Raw genomic sequence first — 12,419 nt, 5'->3', positions numbered from 1 at the left:
TAAAATAGACACCAGTTTGGACTGCCTAGAGTTACATAATGGGTACGTGTATCTGCTATATACAGAACTTCTCTGGGTAAAAACGTTGACCCATAAGGGGTACCTGATCATGTAAATAAGCAACAGAAAATTAATGTTTTTGGAGTGGTCGTGTTACCCCTTGAAACAGCGGCACCCTGGTGAAAGAGCCACACTCTCTTTTCTAGTATTTATTTTAATGATACGTCTGTTTAAGATTTTGTTCTAACAGTTGCATGATCATATTATTGGTAAGAGCAGATTAAATATTTTTGTCAGATAAAAAAGTGACAAACTACAACGCAAATGCTAAGAACTTATATATTTTTACATATTTACAGTGCATAAGGCTTACCCTAAGTACAGGTCCTTCTCAAAAAATTAGCATATTGTGATAAAGTTCATTATTTTCCATAATGTCATGATGAAAATTTAGCATTCATATATTTTAGATTCTTTGCACACTAACTGAAATATTTCAGGTCTTTTATTGTCTTAATACGGATGATTTTGGCATACAGCTCATGAAAACCCAAAATTCCTATCTCACAAAATTAGCATATTTCATCCGACCAATAAAAGAAAAGTGTTTTTAATACAAAAAACGTCAACCTTCAAATAATCATGTACAGTTATGCGCTCAATACTTGGTCGGGAATCCTTTTGCAGAAATGACTGCTTCAATGCGGCGTGGCATGGAGGCAATCAGCCTGTGGCACTGCTGAGGTCTTATGGAGGCCCAGGATGCTTCGATAGCGGCCTTTAGCTCATCCAGAGTGTTGGGTCTTGAGTCTCTCAACGTTCTCTTCACAATATCCCACAGATTCTCTATGGGGTTCAGGTCAGGAGAGTTGGCAGGCCAATTGAGCACAGTGATACCATGGTCAGTAAACCATTTACCAGTGGTTTTGACACTGTGAGCAGGTGCCAGGTCGTGCTGAAAAATGAAATCTTCATCTCAATAAAGCTTTTCAGCAGATGGAAGCATGAAGTGCTCCAAAATTTCCAGATAGCTAGCTGCATTGACCCTGCCCTTGATAAAACACAGTGGACCAACACCAGCAGCTGACACGGCACCCCAGACCATCACTGACTGTGGGTACTTGACACTGGACTTCTGGCATTTTGGCATTTCCTTCTCCCCAGTCTTCCTCCAGATTCTGGCACCTTGATTTCCGAATGACATGCAAAATGTGCTTTCATCTGAAAAAAGTACTTTGGACCACTGAGCAACAGTCCAGTGCTGCTTCTCTGTAGCCCAGGTCAGGCGCTTCTGCCGCTGTTTCCGGTTCAAAAGTGGCTTGACCTGGGGAATGCGGCACCTCTAGCCCATTTCCTGCACACGCCTGTGCACGGAGGCTCTGGATGTTTCTACTCCAGACTCAGTCCACTGCTTCTGCAGGTCCCCCAAGGTCTGGAATCGGCCCTTCTCCACAATCTTCCTCAGGGTCCGGTCCCCTCTTCTCGTTGTGCAGCGTTTTCTGCCACACTTTTTCCTTCCCACAGACTTCCCACTGAGGTGCCTTGATACAGCACTCTGGGAACAGCCTATTCGTTCAGAAATTTCTTTCTGTGTCTTACCCTCTTGCTTGAGGGTGTCAATAGTGGCCTTCTGGACAGCAGTCAGGTCGGCAGTCTTACCCATGATTGGGGTTTTGAGTGATGAACCAGGCTGGGAGTTTTAAAGGTCTCAGGAATCTTTTGCAGGTGTTTAGAGTTAACTCGTTGATTCAGATGATTAGGTTCATAGCTCGTTTAGAGACCCTTTTAATGATATGCTAATTTTGTGAGATAGGAATTTTGGGTTTTCATGAGCTGTATGCCAAAATTATCCGTATTAAGATAATAAAAGACCTGAAATATTTCAGTTAGTGTGCAATAAATCTAAAATATATGAATGTTAAATTTTCATCATAACATTATGGAAAATAATGAACTTTATCACAATATGCTAATATTTTGAGAAGGACCTGTATAATAAAACAAAGGTTATACAAACTATGACTTAATAAAATAATAATTAAGGCTAAGTATTGGCAGAAACTGTGAGAAAAATAAATTTCTGAACATTGTTAGGGAATTCCAGTTGAAAAGTCATTGATGCTAAATCTTTTGAATGACTATAGTAGGAGCAAAAAGTAAAACGTAAGCACAAAAAAAAAAGCAGCCAGAGGGCAGGTAAGTGGTCCCAATGTTAGTATTATGGTATCAAAATTGTAATATGGTCCAAAACACAGCCTTTAAAGTAAGCAGCTAAATGTTAGATTTCTTTACACTAAACCAGTTTTCTCTTATGTGCACATTATACATCATAGCAGTTCAAGGAAGTTATGTTAAGTCTTGGCAATGACCATGTTAAAGAGTTTTCACCACTTGTCTGTTTTTCCTCTCATTTCTGCAGCCTGAATGACCTCATGTCCTTCTGATGTGCATTACCTCTGCCTTTATTTTTCAAACCCCAAACATGTTTCATGTAAATCCCCAGTATATAAAGTATTTGCAGTGGAGTATATCAGAGTCTGCATGCTCTTCTTTCTCATTCTGTCTCTATACATGTGCATCTTAAAGCAGTGAACAAGAATTAAAATCCTTTCTCTGAACAGGATTTGCTCCTTTCTCTTCTCGTCTCTGTAAGAGTACAGTGTCTTGGTCCCTGTCACTTTAACAACATGAAATTACAACCCAAATGGGATGTCAGGGGTTAGCAGTGTCTCTAACAGAACTATGCGAATATATTTCCTCCTATGGACTTGCCCCCACTCTGACCTCCCCCAGGAACAAGAAGTAACACAGTGATTGGCGTTTTTACAGCCAAATTAAAGCGTCCTGCAGCCTGCTGAAGGCAGCGGGAGAAAGCAGCCTTTCCAAAATTAGTGAGCCATCATCGTGACAGAAAGTAGTGGGGACATGGTGTCATCCAGCCACTGTATCGATTATCCCATAAATAGTATTTGGCCTCTTACACTGTGGCTCTCCCAGGCTTACACTGTAAATGGAAGTTGTCTCAGCTGTGCGTCTGTCTTGCTTTGCTCTATGCATTAAAAACCTGACTCCTAAAGATTGCAACCTGGCTGGTGCTTTGTACATTGTAAAAAAAGAGAACATTATGCATCTTATTAGTGTAATGCAAAGGTTGTCCAGAGCTTTATTGGGTGTGATAAACAGAAAATTAGGTACTTTGTTTAAGAACATACAACACATTTCTTATAGATTGGAGGATACCATTATTTTAGGAAATACATTTTCACAGGTATTTTGCATATTTAATGAAGGGATTAAAATTTTCTATCAAGTACCATATGTGATTCTGTCTAATGTCAGGGAGACCTGCTGCATTATTTCTTCTCTTTGCTGCTCTCGGCACCAGGATTATCATTAAAGAGGATCATCTGTCAAGCCTGCATTGATTTGCACACAAGTTCGTCCAATCAATCTTAAAGTTGCGATTAAAAAGGGTGAGCTGCTTCTATTTTCCATAGAAATATTTTTTGGCAAAAACAGAGAGAGGCCTTTCAATTTCATAGCCTCCAGAACACTCAAGTATTCATTGCGCTCCACTTTTTGCTTTCAACCTCTCTGCGGGAGGCAGGACTCATGACATCTATGTATGCCGCTCCTATTCACAATGCTATGCAGCCTTCAGATTTGTGCTTCAAGTGATCCCTCAATACCATCAAATTGCTCTTATTGGACTCTGCTCAGTTATATGGAGCCTGTCCAGAGAAGCATAGAATTGCAAAGTCAAAATTGTAAACTGACAGTTCAGGCCCCATAAGAAGAGCCATTCAGCATCATTTTATCCTAACTGTATGGACCTTCTGTAACGAGGCAAAGCCTGCCTGCTTTTCTAAACGAAATTTAAAAGGCCAAAAAAAGAGACTCTACCAAGTTTCAATTTGTTTCCAAACAGATACCATGTGTGAGTGCATCATTGGCTTATCTGTGTATTCATGTTACTGCGTTCACGTGCGACTGTGGGTGCATAATGCATGGCCCTGTTGAGAAGACTGATTGCTTTATTCCTGCCTTGTAGGTGCTATGGGGGCCAGGGACGTGTCTTTGGGCAGCTGTATGGATGGCTTGAGGAGGTCTCCATCATTCATAAAGCACACTCCTACATATAGAATTGATCTTGCAAAGACACAGGGTGGCAATAGTAGTTCATCAGTCTTCCCTAACCACAAATCACTCTGAGGTGTACCCCCACGGGGCAAAGATGTGAGACCATTGTCTGTAGAGAGGTCCCAGAAACTCTTGCTCACATGGTGGCCTCAAAGTATGTGAAGAAACATGGAGAACATTTGTGTAAATGCACAGCAGAGGGAACCTGAAATAAGTAGTGAGCAACGAGAGTATTTACGAACAATTATAAATACAATATTTATTAGAAAACTATTCATACACCGCTTCTACATTTGAGTTTTTTACAACAATAAACGTCAATGCATTTCATTGTGATTTTAGGAGTTTGACTAACAAAATGTACAGCATAATTCTGAATTGGAAGTAAAATAATAAATAGTTTAAAAAAATGTTACTTATAAGAAATCTGACAAGTGTCGTGTGTACATTTGTATTCAGTCTCTGTTGAACCACTTTTTTCTGCAGTTACAGCTGCAGGTTTTTGAGGTGTGTCTCTACCAGCTTTACAAATAATTTTTTCTTACCCAGTCCTTTTGTAAAATATCTCAGTTAGACTTGATATTAATTGGATGTACCATAGGTCTGGACTTTGACTATGCCATTCTGACTCTGCCTGTAGTTTCAGAATAGTTGTCCTCCTGGAAGGAGAACCTCTTCCCAGTACTAGCCTATTGTGGCCTTCAGCAGGTTTTTCTCTATATTTTGCCCAGCATTTATCTCCATCCTTGTCACTACTGAAGAAAAGCATCCCCACAGTGTGATGCTTCTGCGTCCACATTTTAAAGTGAGGCTGATGTTTTGCATTTCATTTTGCATATAGACCTAAAAGTTATATTTTGTTTTGATTTCACCAGAGCACCTTCTTCCACATATTTGCCAGATAGAGACATTAAATGGGTATTTGTGTGGCTCTTTCTTTCTTTCTTTCTTTCTTTCTTTCTTTCTTTCACTATTCAATTACTGCCAGATTTGTGGAGTGTACTATTAATGGCTGTCCCATCAACTGATTATCCCACCTGAGCCGCTGAGCTGTGGATTTCTGAAGCTCCTCCACATTTACCATGGGGCTCTTGGCTGTTTCTCTTCCCTTAACTTGGCAATTTAGGTGGACAGCCATGTTTTGTTAGATTTGCAGTTGTACCATACTATATTTTTATATGACTACACAGGGCAAGATTAAACTGAGATTAAATTACTTATAAGTTGACTCCATTTACTAAGCAGGTGACCTCTGAAGGCAATTGGTTGCACTGGATTTTATTTAGGGGTATCTGAGTGAAAGGGACTAAATACAAATGCACACCTTCCTTTTAGGATTTGTATTTGTAAAATAGGAAATGTGAATAGGTCTCAGCTGTATGAATACTTTAGCAAAGCACTGTGACTAAATGCCCATTATCCTTACTCCAGTGTTACTATAACTAATGTGTAGGGAAGACATTTATTTAAAGGAGCTGATGCTTGAAAGTAAAATGAGGCTCAACTGCTCCATTAACTAATTTGTCAGGGAACTGATTAAGTTTGATAATGCACCTTCGCAGCAGGAGCTGAAGTCAAACAGGTTTTATAAAGAATGCATAATTAAAGCTACCTTTTCTCATGCTGTTTAATATATGGACCTCTGCCTATTAATAACCAGGTCCATTAATTTGTATAAATCAGCTATGTATGGCACCAAGTAATTTCCACCCTGTAAAGGGAATTGGTGAGATGAAGCTCTTGCCTTTGGCCTTGAGTTGCATGTTCAACTCATCTTACATTAGTGCCAAAACCTTCTTCAACTCCTTCTCCTGCCGCTGCTCCTCCTCCTCGCACCGTTTGGACCTTGTCATTGATCTTTATTTCTAAAATAATCTCTTATCATCCCTCATTGTGAGCCTGCAGAAAAACCTTCTCTAGCTCCCAATTCATTAGCTTCACTCTGAAAATAGAAAAGTTCAGGCAAAGGTGGACGTGTGATGATAGCTCAGAGCAAGCACCTTAATAACATGTCCAGCGATTCACCTATAACACTTATGATCTCTCTTTATAGGTTTTTGACATGCAACAAATTCCTTTTGTGCCCCACAGCTTTGACTCCTCGGTTCCTTGAAGAATTTCTCCCCAGCTTGAATGTTTTCTCTCATACTCTCTCTTTCCCCCTGTTATTAACCCATATAGTTCAGTTTTCAGTTCATGTCTTCATTAAAGACCATTAACATTCACAGACTGAAATGGTCAGACACTGAAAAGGTCTGCTTAACATTTCTCCATGCTCCTCCCCAGACAGCCAGCAAGCAATCCTTCCTCAATCATTGTCCAGACGGGAAAGGAGAGGAAAGTATGAGATGCAGGCAGATTTAATAATGTTGCCGTGAATTATCGGGAAAAATTACTAATTTGATATGTTTCATCTTTTAGGAGTGCTAGATGAGTCTCTGCACCATTTCAATTAGCACACTTCTGATTGTAGAGGCTGAACTCAGGCAATTGATCAAGTCTCTGTGTCGTCCTCTCTTTCTCTGCCTCACTGCCCAAAAGACCCTTTTTAAATATTCAGGTAGATTATGAATGGTTACGAGCTTATCTATTTATATCTCCTTTATTGACAGTATTACATTTATATGAAGTCAAGGTGAGGGATTTAATTTAAGACTCTTCCAGAACAGCAGGGAATATTTAGAAAAGGACTGATTAAGGAGCTGTGATGAATATGATTAACAACTCTTACTTTCTGTTATAAATTTTTGCTTTTTTTTAGTATTCACAAATTCTGTAAATTTGCAATAATTTTCTGATCTCGCAGAGTGACTCATAATTGTGGTGTTACCTTGTCATGGAAATTCAAATGAATATCTGGCACATCTTTCTTCTGATGTAATGTCAATCTGCTCAGAGCTTTCAGTTTGTGTTTGAGAGAGGCCTGTCTTCTCCGTTTCCCTTTTCTGTTCTCAGGCGGGGAACATAAAAGGGAGGATATATTTATGATAGACGGGCAGCTTTTTAAAGTGAAGCATCACAGGGTGTTGGATGGGAGGGATCCGAATCAGGACGTCTGTGATGTGACAAGACAGACAGGAACATCCTTCTCCCTGTGTCGAGATGTCAGGCAGGGAGAGTCTTAGCAAAGCAGACAGTATCATCGCTTTCTGGAGAGAAGGTGGAGGGACAGTGATGGAGAACAGGTGACTGACTTTTTTCTTAGGTTGGACTTTTCTTAAACCAAGCTTCCTCTTTTGTTTTCCTTTTCCTTTTTTAATGTTTTGTAATATGAATATTCATACTATACAGTTTTTCTTAAGATTGCATCTTTTTCTGTTTAACAGTAAACAAAGTTATTTGTTTTGATCTGTTGGCCATGGAAAAATTGTTATATTATAAAGCCTTATAAAAATACATAATAATAAAACATATACTATTACTACTACCACTACCACTACTACCACTAATTATAATTGTAATATTAAAAGGGCTTTAGCTGTTGAGCAGTTGATATTCTACATCCCTTAGATCCAACAACAGTGGATTGATTGAAAAGATATGTATATAAATCAATCAATCAGTCAACCAATCAATAAATACCAAATTACAAGTTATAGAAAACAATTACAAACATCTGATTCCAGTTCATATTAATGTACAGAGATTAAATTGTTAAACAGTAAATATGGTAAATATGGACATTTTACAGAAAGCTGTTGCCTTAATAGAGCTGGCATTGTTTGCATTTTAATGATTCTGGTTCCAGTTCAGGTTTTGAGTTTTGATTCTGATCCTTTTAAGTGGCAGGGTCAAAAAGGTTTAAATGGTTTAAATGAGCTAGCTAATCAAATCAGTTATTTTGTGGATAAAATAGTCTGAACCTCCCTATAAATTTTTAATTCTATGAACTTTTGACTTTTTATGAACTTTAATATGAATTTCTCAAAACAATTTCAGGTACCGTATTTTCCGCACTATAAGGCGCACCGGATTATAAGGCGCACCTTCAATGAATGGCCTATTTTAGAACTTTTTTCATATATAGGGCGCACCGGATTATAAGGCGCATAGAATAGAAGCTACTGCAGTCAAACGTTTGACTGGGGTTGCGTTATGCATCCACTAGATGGAGCTGTGCTAAAGAGAATGTCAACATAACAGTCAGATAAGTCAGTCAGTCAAACTTTATTAATACACTACAAACCAGCGTTCTGATAACTCCATTCACTCTCATGGTAAGGTCTCCTCTACATAGAATTCTATTGAATAGAGCCAACCGCACGTTAGGAATGCATTGGAGTCTATGAAGTTGAAGTTGAAATCAAACGTTAGTTAAAACGTGAAAGGGAACTTTTCCCTGATTCAGTAAACACGTAAAAGAAACAGTTTGATGCACTAAATCAAACGTTAGTACTGTTAACCTTTCCTGTTTCTGTCCCCTGACCGTAGTCTGATGACACAGGGGAGACGCTTTCTCCAGGGCTGAAGTTACTAGTTTCCTCGGGGTTAACTCCCTCACTCATACGTTGCTGAGTTGAGCATGAAGAAACAGCATCAAAACACTGAGTTGTTGACAAGATTCGGGGTTCTTTTTAATGACTTTGCAGCACGTAAAAACACAGGGCTTACAGACTCATACACCGCTGCTCCGGTCTCTACCCATCCCACACACACAATAATACCGACGTCACTCCTTCACTCTTGATTCTCAGCTACGGCAGCACACAGCGCCACCTCTGTCCGGAGGAGTAATGTCAACATCTTCCATACACACACACGAAACATACACCCCACACACCGAGCTTCTAATCACATATAGTTCAGGCAATTCCTGCAACAGTACATTCAAACGTTATACACACACAAGTGGTGTTGGACTAGGAGTAAGCACAGTACAGGTGTTTACCGCTATTACTTCGGCGACACCCCTGACTACGGTAGCCGTAATGCTGCAAGCGGTGCAGCTTTGTAGTTTACCAGTCATACTGAAACATTTTGACAGAGCGCCGTGTACAACCAGTATGGATCAACCAATTAACCAATTGATCCATATATAAGGCGCTCCGGATTACAAGGCGCACTGTCATTTTTTGAAAAAATTAAAGGTTTTTAAGTGCGCCTTATAGTGCGGAAAATACGGTAGTTTGTTTATTAAAGAAATACATGGGCTAACTTTAAATGGGTATTTGCATTTAAGATGACCAACTGTTTTAGGTCCAGTACAACTTGTCAGCTGCTTCAATGTTGGTATAAGACCTATTTTATTGTTTTACCTATTTGATTCTGACCGGAGCGCAGTGCTACGCTGAGTGTCAGAGCCCTAGCAAGAGGCAGTTGAGGAAGGCTGGTGCAGCACCTCAAAGACGGGGCACTCTGTTACGTCTACACTATGAATCTGGAGGTGTTTAATCATGTTGATCACACACCCTCCTTTGCATGATATAATCTTGTTGCAAATGTTGCACTGAGCTGACTGTCATTTCTTTTATTAAAGTAAAACCACACTTTCGATCGACGCCATACATTGTTCATGGTTGGGCACACACTTTCTGCAGATTCTTCTTTGTAGTGTTCAGCGGCTTCTTCTTCAGAGAAAATGCTAGTCCCAGTTCCAATTGCTTCTCAAGACTAGATGCCCAACCCTACGACTTACTAATATTATTATTATTAATTTTAGTCATCATTTGAATAGACCAGGTATTGAAATACAGCACAAAATCACCCATCCTCCCCCAGTGTTAAAATGGAGACCATGACACATAATATTCTCCTGAACGAGCATGTGACTGCTGGAGGTTTTGTTTCAAAAGTGACTGGTCTCTGTAACTACCCCCCCTAAAACCCAAGATCCATCAAAAGAAAAGTAACCCTAGCGCATGATGCTGACCCCTTCATGTTACTGTGAGATGTTTTACTTTTGGACCATCTCAGTCTCCCGACTGCTACCTTTGTGCAACCTTTAATCCTTTGTTACCCCAGTGTTGTTAGGAAAGCTCAACTTTTTTCAGGTTAATCAGATTCAAGCGTGAACTAAAGCGGACTAAGTGTTAAAACTGAATCTAGAAGTGCTACACTCAGATTTCTTTAGGATGTACAAATGTTTGTGACCAGGTTATTGCAGATTTTAAATGTTTTTTTCTAAATGATTTGTCTATCATAATCTTATTATATGTTTGTAAAAGTTTTTTGAGTTTGATGTCCATGAAACCAAAGTCAAGTACTGAAACACAAGCTTTAAAAATGTAGATGCTAATTGTGAGTAGTTTAAAATACAGCTGACAGAAATTCCACTCTTAGAAATAATCTGCATAAATTTACACCTCTGAAAACTGTGAACATTCTGTCTTTCTTGTCCCCTGCCTCTTATCCTGTTTGATAATTAGCCTCTGACCCCACTGGGCTCACGGAGGCATTGGGGTTAAAGGACAGGGATGATTTTAAGCAATGAATCTGTCATAAATATTTCTCATCAGTCTTAAATGTTGGGGATATAGCTCTAATTTTATTACATTACAGAGCACATCTTCTAGCACTGTCACAGAGGAAGGAGGTGTTGAGCCGAAGCTGGCTTCGACTGCCGTGCCAGCTACATTTGCCTGGGTTCTGCTGCGTGCCCCTTGACTTTGCCATGTGTGGAGAATCAGTCGATGCTGGTGATGGGCAGTAATTCCCTTGCCTATATGAGCAAGTGATCAGAATTCATATTAGCATCTTTACACGCTGATGGCAGCCTGTCACTCCAGGTGCCAAGTGGTCTCCTTGGACCGCAGTCAGTCACTCACAGAAAGAAAGCTGCTTGCTTATTTTAATCCTGCTGCAGGGAAAACATGCTAAACTCCATCTGGAAGATAAAAACAGATACCAAGTTAAGACACAGCAGAATTTTAGCATAAGCAATTTTTTGCAACATGCTATTTGTTGGTGTGCATGCAAGCAACAACATGAAGATCATTGTTTAAGTGTGCATTCAAACATTTTTAGAGGCATATTCTCTATTAGCAGCCACTGATTCTATTGTATTGGTTTCTCGGTGTGTAATTTCTCAAGATTAATGACACTGTCAGACACTTGTGAAGCATCCTTAACTAAGATTCAGCAGCGTAATGTCCACTCCATCTTTGTTTCTTTTTTTTTTTGTTCATTTAAAAGGAATTCTAATCAGCTTTAGGCCATCTTGAATCCCTTCTCGTTCTGGTGACTGCACATGGATGGTCCCTGTGTTGGTTGGAGAGTGTTTTTGCCAAACAGATGGAAAAGCCTCATAGTGTTGCACACACACACACAGACTCACACACTTCCCTCTTGGTGATTTCATGGCCTGTGCTGACATTCAGTCATTCATTACAATGTGAATTAATGTGCCAGAGTTGCAGTTTTCCCTTAAAAAACAGATGTCACTGGAACATCTAATTAAGCAACTCACCAAATCATTACCACGCAGTCATCTCCAGCCTTTTCGCATGAGTCTAGAGAAAGTGCCTCTTAAAAGTGCTCAAAGTAAAGCAGTATCTCATCTGGATGTCCTTCTATAGGTAGTTGATGTGGCTGTGACCTCAGTGCCCAATAATCTAAATCACTGTTTAAATTATTCACACAATAACGACATCGGAGCACTCCATTATGAACATTATTGCTGAGAAATGGGCTCAGCTGAGGTGAAGGATGAGTCTTATCTTTCGCTGTCAGTCGAGGCATTAGTCATTGTAACGGGTCCCTCAGACCTGTGTTCAGGCTTTTCATTGAGCTTTACATAGCAGATTTATCACACATCACTGGTGGATGTCAACACCCTAACAATGAGATAAGTTGACCGTCAGAAGATGTTTGGCTTCTGTTTCTAATTTAGGCTCTGGTTGCTACAATATATGGCTATTTCCATGGTTTCTGCAACAATTTTAAACCATCGCAATGCCTTTTAACTTTAACTCCAAAGAACCAGACTTGTCATCTTTTAAAAAAGGTCGTGATCAATAGTTATTTAGGTTTTCAAAGGTCTTTCAAAGTCTTGCTTTTGATTTTGGAACAGATTTGTTTTGTCTAGTCCTTAACTGTGTTATGGTTCGCGAGATAGAACCCCAGAATGCGGACGAGCAGGCAGCGTGATGGTAAGTGAAAAAAACAATTTAATAAAAAACAAAAACTCACTCTAAAAAGAGGCAGGAACAAAACAACAAACAGGCAGGCAGAACAGGCAAAAAACAGACTTGGCCAGGCTGGTCGAGACAGGCATGACGTGGCTACAGGACAAGAGCAATATTTGAATAATGTTTCTGCAATGAACAACTGAACAGGAGTGA

General features: G+C 39.6%; 1 long non-coding RNA gene across 1 annotated transcript; it reads right to left on the bottom strand.

Moving 5' to 3' along the window:
• Nucleotides 1-10,604: 10,604 nt before the first annotated feature.
• LOC124861003 lies at nt 10,605-11,968 on the bottom strand. The gene is made up of 2 exons (XR_007036540.1): nt 11,546-11,968; nt 10,605-10,963 (listed from the first exon to the last, which is right to left on the bottom strand). It is a non-coding gene; the product is annotated as an uncharacterized LOC124861003 (long non-coding RNA).
• Nucleotides 11,969-12,419: the final 451 nt, after the last annotated feature.

The sequence above is a fragment of the Girardinichthys multiradiatus genome, chromosome 2 (genome assembly GCF_021462225.1).
Source record: "Girardinichthys multiradiatus isolate DD_20200921_A chromosome 2, DD_fGirMul_XY1, whole genome shotgun sequence".
Taxonomy (NCBI): domain Eukaryota; kingdom Metazoa; phylum Chordata; class Actinopteri; order Cyprinodontiformes; family Goodeidae; genus Girardinichthys; species Girardinichthys multiradiatus.
This window is presented reverse-complemented; position numbering and strand designations above follow the sequence as displayed.